Here is a 13,617-nt window from a genome sequence, read left to right on the forward strand (position 1 = left end):
TTCAGGTAAATATCTCTATAGCATTTGAACTGTTGAATTTAAATATATTTGATTAATATATTTTGATTGAACATACTATATTATTAAAATTAATTTCAGCTGTTTCTTTTTACTTTTTTAATGTGGCTACTTGAAAATTTTGTACCTACATGGTTTGCCTTATATTTCTTTTGCACAGCTCTGGTGGAGACAATGCCTATATATAATCAGTGAAAAAATAATCGTAAAGATTGGCTCACTAACAGAGTGAAAGGAGAATTTATTCCAGAAGGAAAAGACAGTTTATTTCAGACAAAAATAAAACATTGCTTGAATGATAAATTCTTCCATGACTTCCATTTCTTTTTTTTTTGTTTATTTGTGTTTTTTTTTTAAATAAATTTTTATTAATGTTAATGGGATGACATTAATAAATCAGGGTACATATATTCAAAGAAAACATGTCTAGGTTATCTTGTCATTAAATTATGTTGCATACCCCTCGCCCATAGTCAGATTGTCCTCCCTCACCCTCTATCTAGTTCTCTGTGCCCCTCCCCCCCCCTAACTCTCTCCCTCCTTCCCTCCTATGTCCTCCCTCACCCCACCCCTGGTAACCACCACACTCTTGTCCATGTCTCTTAGTCTCGATTTTATGTTCCACCAATGTATGGAATCATGTAGTTCTTGTTTTTTTCTGATTTACTTATTTCACTCCGTATAATGTTATCAAGATCCCACCATTTTGCTGTAAATGATCTGATGTCATCATTTCTTATGGCTGAGTAGTATTCCATAGTGTATATGTGCCACATCTTCTTTATCCAGTCTTCTATTGAAGGGCTTTTTGGTTGTTTCCATGTCTTGGCCACTGTGAACAGTGCTGCAATGAACATGGGGCTACATGTGTCTTTACGTATCAATGTTTCTGAGGTTTTGGGGTATATACCCAGTAGAGGGATTGCTGGGTCATAAGGTAGTTCTATTTGCAGTTTTTTGAGGAACCACCATACTTTCCTCCATAATGGTTGTACTACTTTACAGTCCCACCAACAGTGGATGAGAGTTCCCTTTTCTCCGCAGCCTCTCCAACATTTGCTATTACCCGTCTTGTTGATAATAGCTAATCTAACAGGGATGAGGTGGTATCTCATTGTAGTTTTGATTTGCATTTCTCTAATAACTAATGAAGCTGAGCATCTTTTCATATATCTGTTGGCCATTTGTATCTCTTCCTGGGAGAAGTGTCTGTTCATGTCCTCTTCCCATTTTTTTTATTGGATTGTTTGTTTGTTTGTTGTTGAGTTTTATGAGTTCTTTGTAAATTTTGGATATTAGGCCCTTATCTGAGCTGTTGTTTGAAAATAACATATCCCACTTAGTTGGCTTTCTGTTTATTTTGATATCAGTTTCTCTTGCTGAGCAAAAACTTTTTATTCTGATGTAGTCCCATTCATTTATCTTTGCCTTCACTTCTCTTGCCATTGGAGTCAAGTTCATAAAATGTTCTTTAAAACCCAGGTCCATGAGATTAGTACCTATGTCTTCTTCTATGTACTTTATTGTTTCAGGTCTTATATTTAGGTCTTTGATCCATTTTGAATTAATTTTAGTACACGGGGACAGGCTGTAGTCGAGTTTCATTCTTTTGCATGTGGCTTTCCAGTTTTCCCAACACCATTTGTTGAAGAGGCTTTCTTTTCTCCATTGTGTGTTGTTGGCCCCTTTATCAAAGATTATTTGACCATATATATGTGGTTTTATTTCTGGGCTTTCTATTCTGTTCCATTGGTCTGAGTGTCTATTTTTCTGCCAATACCATGCTGTTTTGATTATTGTGGCCCTATAATATAGTTTAAAGTCAGGTATTATAATGCCCCAGCTTCATTCTTTTTCCTTAGGATTGTTTTGGCTATTCGGGGTTTTTTATAGTTCCATATAAATCTGATGATTTTTTGTTCCATTTCTTTAAAAAATGTTATAGGAGTTTTGATGGGAATTGCATTAAATTTATATATTACTTTGGGTAATATGGCCATTTTAATTATATTTATTCTTCCTATCCAAGAACAAGGAATATTTTTCCATCTCATTATGTCTTTTTCTATTTCTCTTAATAATGCCTTGTAGTTTTCGTTATATAGGTCCTTTACATTCTTTGTTATGTTCACTCCTAGGTATTTTATTTTTTTTGTTGCAATAGTGAAGGGGATTATTTTTTTGAGTTCGTTTTCTAATATTTCATTGTTGGCATATAGAAAGGCTATGGACTTTTGTATGTTAATTTTGTATCCTGCGACCTTACTGTATTGGTTTATTGTTTCTAATAATCTTTTTGTGGAGTCCTTCGGGTTTTCGATGTATAGGATCATATCATCAGCAAAAAGTGATACCTTTACTTCTTCTTTTCCGATATGGATGCCTTTTATTTCTTTGTCTTGTCTGATTGCTCTGGCCAGAACTTCTAGCACCACGTTAAATAAGAGTGGAGAGAGTGGACAACCCTGTCTTGTTCCTGATTTAAGGTGGAAAGTCCTCAGTTTTATGTCATTTAATATGATGTTGGCTGATGGTTTATCATATATGGCCTTTATCATGTTGAGATATTTTCCTTCTATACCCATTTTGTTGAGAGTCTTAAACATAAAATTGTGTTGTATTTTATCAAAAGCCTTTTCTGCATCTATTGATAAGATCATGTGGTTTTTGTTCTTTGTTTTGTTGATATGGTGTATTACATTAACCGTTTTACGTATGTTGAACCATCCTTGAGATTCTGGGATGAATCCCACTTGAGCATGATGTATTATTTTTTTAATATGTTGTTGTATTCGGTTTGCAAGTATTTTGTTTAGTATTTTAGCATCTGTATTCATTAGAGATATTGGTCTGTAGTTTTCTTTCTTTGTGCCATCCTTGCCAGGTTTTGGTATGAGGGTTATGTTGGCCTCATAAAATGTGTTTGGAAGTATTGCTTCTTCTTCAATTTTTTGGAAGACTTTGAGTAGAATAGGAACCAAGTCTTCTTTGAATGTTTGATAGAATTCACTAGTATAACCGTCTGGGCCTGGACTTTTATTTTTGGGGAGGTTTTTAATAGTTTTTCTATTTCCTCCCTGCTGATTGGTCTGTTTAGGCTTTCTGCTTCTTCATGACTCAGTCTAGGAAGGTTGTATTGTTCTAGGAATTTATCCATTTCTTCTAGATTGTTGTATTTGGTGGCATATAATTTTTCATAGTATTCTACAATAATTCTTTGTATATCTATGATGTCTGTGGTGATCTCTCCTCTTTCATTTTGGATTTTATTTATTTGAGTCCTGTGCCTTTTTTCTTTGGTGAGTCTTGCCAAGGGTTTGTCAATTTTGTTGATCTTTTCAAAGAACCAGCCCTTGTTTTATTGATTTTTTCTATAGTTTTTCTGTTCTCTATTTCATTTATTTCTGCTCTGATTTTTATTATCTCCTTTCTTCGGCTGGTTTTGGGTTGTCTTTGTTCTTCTTTTTCTAGTTCCTTAAGGTGTGAAGTTAAGTGGTTTACTTGGGTTCTCTCTTGTTTGTTCATATAGGCCTGAAGTGATATGAACTTTCCTCTTATTACAGCTTTTGCTGCATCCCAGAGATTCTGCTATGTCGTATTTTTATTTTCATTTGTCTGTATATATCTTTTGATCTCTGCGCTTATTTCTTCTTTGACCCATTCATTTTTTAGAAGTATGTTGTTTAGTTTCCACATTTTTGTGGGTTTTTCCCCCTCTTTTTTGCAGTTGAATTCTAGTTTCAAGGGTTTATGATCAGAGAATATGCTTGGTACAATTTCAATTTTTCTAAATTTGCTGATATTGTCTTTGTGGCCCAACATATGGTCAATTCTTGAGAATGTTCCATGTACACTAGAGAAAAATGTATACTCTGTCGCTTTGGGATGAAGTGTCCTGTAGATGTCTATCATATCCAGGTGTTCTAGTATTTCGTTTAAGGCCACTATATCTTTATTGATTCTCTGTTTGGATGACTGATCTAGAGCCGTCAGCGGTGTATTGAGGTCTCCAAGTATGATTGTATTTTTGTTAGTTTTTGTTTTAAGGTCAATAAGTAGCTGTCTTATATATTTTGGTGCTCCTTGGTTTGGTGCATATATATTAAGGATTGTTATGTCTTCTTGATTCAACTTCCCCTTAATCATTATGAAATGACCATTTTTGTATCTGAGTACTTTTTCTGTCTTGTAGTCAGCATTATTAGATATGAGTATTACTACACCTGCTTTTTTTTGGGTGTTGTTTGCTTGGAGTATTGTTTTCCAGCCTTTCACTTTGAGTTTGTTTTTATCCTTGTTGCTTAGATGTGTTTCTTGTAGGCAGCATATAGTTGGATTTTCTTTTTTAATCCATTCTGCTACTCTGTGTCTTTTTATTGGTAAGTTTAATCCATTTACATTTAGTGTAATTATTGACACTTGTGGGTTCCCTACTGCCATTTTATAAATTGCTTTCTGTTAGTTTTGTATGTTGTTTGATTCTTCTCTTTTGTTTTTCTATCATTTGTTTTTGTTTGTTTGTGTTCCATACTTCTTTCCTCTGTTGCTACCTTTTTTAAGTCAAGTGTTTTTGTGGTGGTTTTTTTCAAGGGTGGTTACCATTAAGTAATGAAAAGGGTACCTACCATATTCATTGTAGTACCCTATCTTATGAGTATTTCTGCACTTCATCATCCTTTGCTACTGTTAATCTCCATCCTCTCCCCCCTTTTTTTTCTTTTGTTGTCACAGTTTAAGTTTGGTTTTATTGTGTTCTTGGTGGAGCTGTTACTTGTGGTTTTGTTTTCTTTTGTTCTTTGAATCTGATTGGAAAACCCCCTTTAGTATTTCCTGGAGTGGGGGCTTTCTGCTGATAAATTCTCTCATCTTTTCTGTATTTGTGAATGTTTTTATATCTCCTTCGTACTTGAAGGATAGCTTTGATGGGTATAGTATTCTTGGCTGATAGTTCCTCTCTTTCAGGGCTTTAAATATTGGGGTCCACTCTCTTCTAGCTTGTAGAGTTTCTGCTGAGAAATCTGATGATAATCTAATAGGCCTTCCTTTATATGTTGTGCTCTTCTTTTCCCTGGCTGCCTTGAGAATTTTTTCTTTGTCATTGGTTTGTGTCATCTTTATTATGATGTGCCTTGGAGTGGGTTTGTTGGGGTTAAGAAAACTCGGTGTTCTGTTTGCTTCTTGAATTTGAGGCTTTAGTTCTTTCCACAGGCTTGGGAAGTTCTCATCTATTATTTGTTTGAGTATATTCTCCATTCCATTTTCTTTCTCTTCTCCCTCTGATATACCTATTATTCTTATGTTATTCTTTCTGATGGAGTCAGACAATTCCTGTAGGGCTTTCTCGTTTTTTATTATTTTTGAGTCTCTTTCTTCTTCTCTCTGTTGTGCCTCAAGTTGCTTGTCTTCTATTTCACTAATCCTATCTTCTATCTGGGCTGTTCTGTTAGCTAAGCTTGTTACCTCGTTTTTCAGCTCGTGAATTGAGTTTTTCATTTCTGTTTGATTTGTTTTTATAGTTTCAATTTCCTTGGTTATATATTCTTTGTGTTCATTGAGTTGTTTTCTGATCTCCCTAAATTGCCTTTCTGTGTTTTCTTGTATATCTCTGAGTATTTTTAAGATTTCTATTTTAAATTCTCTGTCATTTAGCTCCAAGGCTTCCAATATGTTAAATCTTTTCTCCATAGATTTTTCCACATCTATTTGTGTTACCTCTCTATCTTTTGTATCCATAATATTTGATTTCCTCTTTCTTATTGGCATCTGAGGGTGGTCATGTTGATAGCACTAATTAGAATTAATAGAGTAAAAAGGAAAAAAAAAAAAAAAAGTAAAACACCCCACAAAAAAAAAATAGTAATAATTTATTATTTCCTCCTTTTTTCTTTCTTCTCTTTCCCTCCTCTCCCTTCCTCAGGGAAATAACGTGATGACCTGTGAATTATATTATGCTAAATGGAACAAAAACTGCCTATAATGGAGGGCCTGATTTGGGGTGAAGAGTTCAAAGGGAAAAAAAAAGGGAGTAGGGACCTACTAAATGCAAAAAAAAGAAGAAAATCTTAGACAAGCATAAGATGATTTGCTTGTAAGTGATGGTCGACTAAGAGATATAATGAGAGGGATAAGAGAGAACCAGAAAAAAGGAGGAAAAAAAACAATAATAAAGAAGAAAAAAAATAAAAATAATAAGTAAAAATCTGTTGTATTAAGTGGAGCGAAGACTAAATACAATGGAGACCTTGGGTTGGGAGGAATGCTAGTGAGTTAAAAAGCAATGTAAAAAGTACCCAAAATGCCACAAAAATAAACAAAAAAAACCCAAACAAAAACAAAAGCGAAAAAGAAAGAAAAAAAACCCCAAAAAAAACTTGAGTCCCAAATTAAATAATTTTTTCGTGATTGAGGATTAAATGGGAGGAAAAGTAAAAGGAGAAAAGAAGAAATGAATAGAAAGAAAAAAATAAGAAAAAGAGAAAAACGAAGGAAGAAAAAAAGGAAGAGAAAAAAACAAAACAAAGCAAAACAAAAAAAACAAAAGAGGAGAGAGTGAGAGTTAAGTGTTTTGGAGTGTAACCTTAAAGGAGAGTGAGGATGAAGAAAAGAAATAAAATGTAACACTCATGGGTAGTGTAGTTCAAGAAAAGGGAAGCATAAGATGGGCAGAGAATAAAAGGACCGAGGTGGAGGAAATAGAAATAATAATAATAAAGGCAATAAGAAGAAACAAACAACAACAACGAAAAATTAGTGGAACAAGTTATAAAGTCTGTGGATTTTTCTTGATTTTGAGAGGTTAACTTCTTCCTTTTTCTTTTCTCTCCCTCTTCCTGGTCAGTGACTCTGTACCCCAGGCTCTGCCCCTGTGTCACACTTAGGTAGGGATTTGCAGTTGATGGGATTCTATGGCAATGCCATGACTTCCATTTCATAGTGCAATTTACTAATGAGCTAATGCTCAGAGTTTATAATGAATGGAAATCACTTCTGTATTATGCCATTAGTGATTTCAGTAAATATATCAGACTGCCATTCTTTCCTGCATGAAACAGCGCACCTAAACCTTCAGGTTGTCATGAGTGACTTGGGTATTTTCCTCCATCATTTCTGGACTGTGAGTTCCTTGTGAGCAGAGACCCTGTGTTAGTCACCTATTAGAGTGACTAACCATTGTCCAATATTGAGGGGTTTCTTGGGGCATGGGACATTCAGTGCTAAAACTGGGACAGTTCCAAACAAGAGCTGGTTGGTCATCCTAGTGGGACAAAAAAAAAATCCCACAAACCCTTCAATATTCCTTGTGCTTGACATGTCATAAGTGCTCAATAAATGCTAATTAAACATACTAAAAACTGCAAACTTAGGCTGAATGTTTTCATATTTGTGTATAGACACCCCTGATAGAACTAGTGTCTTCTAAATCAAAGAAGGATTAGTGTGAGATGAGGTTTTTTTAATACCATAACAATTGACCTGAGGCTAATGCAACTGTGATCCACTTTCCAGTCATCAGTACTGCAAGAACTATCTTTTGTCCCTGTCAGTAGAACTCTGTCTTCTCCCCTTGGCCTGCCCCTACCAATTCCACCAAACCTCAATTTGCCCCTGATGACTTGGGGCCCTAGCCATTGCCAGGGGCCTTACTCAGGTCTCCTTTACTACCCCTGGTCAGGGGAGACCACTAGTTGCTTGAGCTGAAGGAGTTCCGATATATAGTAAAATACTATATAGTTGTGTGTCTGAGGCAGGGGAGGAGCTAGGAGAAGATGGGGAAGATTGAGGAGTTAAAGATTAAGAAAAAAATTTTCCCTGATCTGTCACTAACCTCATTTAAATATATATGTATCTATATATATCTATATCTATATTCAGCACATACATATAAATATATATACATATATATACATATACACACACACACATTAGTGTATATGGCACCTGGATTCTGTGACATCAGTTCAGAATCTTTTCCACAGTAGAGGAAATCCCAAGAGTGGTTAAGAGCCTGGGCTCCAGAATCAGAGTCCTAGGTTTAAATCCTGGCTCTGTAAGGTTGCCGAACTTCTCTGGGCTTCAGTTCCTTATCTGTAAGTGGTAACAAGAGTACTTACCTCACAGGCTTATTCTAAAAGTAAATGGGCTGCATGTGTCTTTACGTATCAATGTTTCTGAGTTTTTGGGATATATACCCAGTAGAGGGATTGCTGGGTCATAAGGTAGTTCTATTTTCAGTTTTTTGAGGAACCACCATGTTTATTGCAGCATTGTTCACAGTGGCCAGGACATGGAAACAACCAAAAAGCCCATCAATAGATGACTGGATAAAGAAGATGTGGCACATATACACTATGGAATACTACTCAGCCATAAGAAATGATGACATCGGAACATTTACAGCAAAATGGTGGGATCTTGATAACATGATACGAAGCGAAATAAGTAAATCAGAAAAAAACAGGAACTGTATTATTCCATACGTAGGTGGGACATAATAGTGAAACTAAGAGACATTTATAAGAGTGTGGTGGTTACGGGGGGGGAGGGGGGAATGGGAGAGGGATAGGGGGTGGGGAGGGGCACAAAGAAAACAAGATAGAAGGTGACAGAGGACAATCTGACTTTGGGTGGTGGGTATGCAACATAATTGAACGACAAGATAACCTGGACTTGTTATCTTTGAATATATGTATCCTGATTTATTGATGTCACCCCATTAAAAAAAATAAAATTAAAAAAAAAAAAAAAAAAAAAAAAAAGTAAATGGGCTGATGGATGTAAAGTGCTTTGTACAGTTTCTGGCACATAGGAAGTACTGGATGTAAGTGCCAACCATAATTATCCTGTCACTCAAAGTCAATAGAGGAAGTTAGTACAGGGAAAGAGCATGCACTTTGGAGTCAGACTTGGGAATGTTTCAATTCAGATCCATACAACTGTGGTCTCAAACAAAGAATTTAATCTGTGTTTCAGTGGACATATTGGTAAGGTAGAATTCCACCTTGTAGGATTCCTATGAAAATTAAATGGGACCTACAAGAATGATGCCCGGCACATGGTGATCAGTCCAGATAATTGGAAAGACCCTTTCTGTATTCGACTCGTCTCTTCTCCAAACTAAGTCTGAGAGACCCAGAAGATCTCTTGTTCCCTGCATACCCTACTCCCATCTCCATGGCTAGACTCCTGCTATCTCATCTCTGTAAAATGACCCTGAAATGTGAAAATCCTGCCCAGCACTCAAGATCCAGCTCGAACCCACCTCCTCAAGTGTCCTTTCCTCTCCATGGGCAGAGAAGGTAACTCTTCCTGAGCCAATGATATCTTCAATTAATCCATTCCAATGCATCAATTTTCATTGCCTTTGGATAAATTCAGCATTCTACACCAGTAGTTCTTAAAAAATGACAACATAAAGAAAAATAATGATAAGACAGTGAATTTCATAGACCAATTCACATATTGTAAATCCAGGAGCCACGGCCAGGACTACTATCACAGCAGCCTTCTGGCCTATGAAGGTTCGCATTGGATTCGGACAGTCGGTAAAGAAACAATGGAGCCAAAAGCTGATAGGCCATTTTCTTTAATTCTAGCTTGCACCCAGCGGGCAAGCCAAAATACACACTGGGCTCCAAAACCCACTCACATTCAGTGCTCACAAAGCCACTGACTTATCCGAGTTTCCTAGAATCAAAGGTTTCTAGCTCACCAGCCTTATTCTCCTCAGTTCCCCATCTCCTTCCTTATCCCAGATACAAACACTACACAAACTGGCTTCTCACTCAGCACTCCACCATCTTGGCTGCTTCCCCTAGCCACATGGCCTCTTTCTGCTCTCTGCTCTGCTCCCTCTGCTCTCTCATGCTAATCATCCCAGGAACCAAGAGAGCAACCTTCCGTTCTGCCCCTATTTTATAGTGTAGAAATCCAAACCTTTAATCCAATATACAAAATAGGGAAGTCTCTACTACAAAGACACTTCTCTGAGGCATGATTGGATTGTACCGCCCCACATCAAAATGGGTGGGAAAGGCTTAATCCCAAAACCAAGCCCTAGGCTACAAGGATTCTGCCTGCCTACAGAGACACATATTATTATCACCTGGGCGATGGCCTCCTCGTGGGCAGCGCCGTCTTTAACAAAGTGAGCATAATACATTTTATCTGCCCAACACATATCCTTTCTCTTTTTTGAAATTAGTGCTAAGATGTTTTTTGTTTTATACAACATGATGATAATAGATAATAGTTACTATGTTTCAATGTCCTTACTTGGCAAAATATAAAGTAGGCAGTCCTATGTTGATCACCAAAATATTTTTGGTTTTATTTGTTTTTATATTTTGCTGATTTGGGAAAAAAAAGACGCCAAGAAATACTTTTCAGTGTACAATAGAGAGAAAGGAAACGGAGGAAAGATGTAAGAGGAGCTGGTCAGAATCTGAGGTTCCACGTGGCCACCTTCTGCTGGCTGAGTGGGGGCCTCAGTGATTCTGTCCAGGTGCTAACCAGGCAGTCACATAAAACAATTTAGAGTACATTCATTTGCTATAATCAGTGAATGATCATCTCTTTTGAAATCCATGTGGCAACAGGTAGGACTGGTTCCACCAGTTCTAAAGCAATGATTTTCAAACTTCAATGCCTGGAAAGTTAAACTCTGGAGGCTGGGGCCCACCCCCAGGGGCTCTGAGTCAATCTATCTGGGGTATCTGCATTTTAAATAAACTTCCTGGGAATTGCTGATGCAGGTGGTCCTGTGGCCAGCCAGACCTGGCAAACACCAGTACTGGCCATTCTGCTCTCTCCTGTGTATCCACAGGCTCACCCACCCCGTCCTTCATCTTTTCTAGACTCTCCTGATGTTGCATCTGCCTTAACATTTCCGCTGCTCTCAGGTGTCCATACCACTTTTTTTTTTCTTGGAAACTTAGTAATGAAATGGTCCTAGGTGGATTAATTCCCCTGATTCAAAGTAAGGCTCTTTTGTTTTATCAAAATCAGTAATTTCACTGACTTCACCTTCAGTCCTTGCTCATGACATTTATTCATTTTCTTGTTTTAATCACCACTTAGTGTTGCTGTTGAATTTTAATCATCTCTTTGCAAAATTCTTGAGCAATATTCATGCAAATAGCCCTCAAAGAAAGGGAAAATGACCTATGGCGAGGGGAGGGCTGGTGTAGGGTCTGGCAGCCTGCATCCTGGTGTTTATCCAGAATCATAAAGACTTTTGAAAAGACTTCACAGGTGGAAAAGGCTCTCAAAGAAGTTGCTTTACAAAATGCGGCTAGGGCCCAACCTCACTCCTCAAAAACCTGAGTTTCTGAAGGAGTAAATTTTAGAGGTGTAAAGCCAGAAGCCACGGCCAGGGCCACTATCACAGCAGCCCAGCCCATGCAGGTTCGCATTGGATTCGGACAGTCGGTAAAGAAACCATGGAGCCAAAAACTGGTGGGCCATAGCCTTTAATCTAGCTTGCACCCGGCGGGCAAGTAAAAATACACACTGGGCTCCAAAACCCAGTCACACTCAGTGCTCACAAAGCCACTGACTTATCCGAGTTTCCTAGAATCAAAGGTTTCTAGCTCACCAGCCTTCTTCTCCTCAGTTCCCCATCTCACTCAGCACTCCGCCATCTTGGCTGCTTCTCCTGGCCTCCTCCACGTGGCCTCCTTTAGCTGCTGGCTCTACTCTCTCCGCTCTCTCATGCTAACCTCAGGAACCAAGAGAGACCAAACTCCCGTTTTACCCCCACTTTATACTGTAGCTTCACAACCTCTAATCCAATATACAAAGTAGGGAAGTCTCTAATACAAACTCACTTCTCTGAGGCATGATTGGATTGTACCACCCCACATCAAAAAGGGTAGGAAAGGCTTAATCCCAAAACCAAGCCCCAGGCTACAAGGATTCCGCCTGCCTTTAGCCCACCCCAACACACATTAATATCACCTGGGCGACGGCTTCCTCGTGTTATCTTTAACAAAGTGAGCATAATACATTTTATCTGCCCAACAAGAGGCCTACGAACAAAGCCTAGATTTGGTAAATTTAGGAAGGGCAGATGAAGCAAGGAATTTCTTACACACTTAAGAATTGAAAAAGGAAGCATGCGAGTGAGGAGTGTGGGGGAAGGGTGTTCGTTCCTGTGTTGAAAGAACAGAAAGGGACCATATTTTGCTTTTTAATTTTTTTAATGCAAAGGCAGATGGACTGTTGATTGACACTAAATAAATCCTTGAATAAATGAATCTCTCTGGCACTGGGGAGTGGATGGTGAGGAGGGAGTGGGGGATGGTAGGAAGTGGCTTGTGCATATGGAACAGATAACTTTTTAAGGAAACGGGGATTAAAAGCAAGAACCTCAGGGCACTTAATAACTATGGCATTTTATTCTTGCCTCATGTGGATTATTGGGGATTATCTGCTAAAAGCAAGAGCTCAGTCTGGTGTTACTGTTTGACTCACCCTTCCTGTCCTCTCTTTCAAAATCTTCTGTCTCTTCCATGGTTCTCATTTGGTTAACAACAGACAGAGCTGGAGTGTGAAAAAAAGATTTCCTGATAAATGGACAGCTCTACACAACCAACCTTCTCTAAAGAATAGGACTGGGTTTTACTGCCAAATTCAACCTTTATAAAATCATAAAGCCCAATTAGAAAGATTAAAAAGTAGATTCATAAAAGACTTTTGTAACAACAGCAGTGGCCTAAAGCACCAAGCTGCTGCAGCTCATTAGAGCCAGTTGGTGGCAAAACATGGCTCCAGCCCAGGCCCGTGCAGGAGACACCAGGTTCCGCAGCACCACGTGATCTCTGCAGGTTGTCAGTGATTCGTGCTCAGGAATCAGGCAAATGCTTATGCTTTGCCTCAAACATTACAAATCATCTGAGGGAGAAGCTATATTTCAAAAGGATGTCTTTCCTTGGGCTCTGTGGCACCAAAAGGAGAGGAAATTCTAAACTGAAGCCCAGCATAGGGAAGGTTTAGCCTCCTAATGGGATTATCTGAGAAGGTTAAAAATACCATAGTCGTCTCAGGAATTATGATCTCATGGAAAAGAGTGTTGGACTTTGGAGCCAACTCCAAAGTGTGGATTTTAGTCCTGGTCCAGTTACTCATGTATTGTTTGACCTAGGACAAAGTATTTAACTTCTCTATATCTCAGGATCTTTATTTATACAACAGGAATAACAACATATCTCTTAAGTGGTGTGAGTACTTAATAGCATAACACACCAAAATCTCCTTCCTTCGATATATATACACACTGCTCACAAAAATTAGGGGATATTTTCAAATGAATATGAAGCGATAAAAAAGAAGCATTTGATTTTTTTGTTGTTGTTAAACAAGAACATCAGAAAAGCAAACAAGTCAAAGAAAGTTGCTTGATTATGCAAATGAGATGCAAAACCAATTTTTATTTCATTGGTGAAAATGCACTATACAAAAGGCTGAAAGTACTGGAGAATCTGCACATTACCTGATCCCCTAATTTTTGTGAGCAGTATATACTCAGTAAATTTTATTTTCACTTCCTGTGTCCTTTACCAGTCTTCCAACTATCCCGAACCTCCTCCATAAAAATTTCTC

Source organism: Saccopteryx leptura, chromosome 3 (genome assembly GCF_036850995.1).
Source record: "Saccopteryx leptura isolate mSacLep1 chromosome 3, mSacLep1_pri_phased_curated, whole genome shotgun sequence".
Classification (NCBI taxonomy): domain Eukaryota; kingdom Metazoa; phylum Chordata; class Mammalia; order Chiroptera; family Emballonuridae; genus Saccopteryx; species Saccopteryx leptura.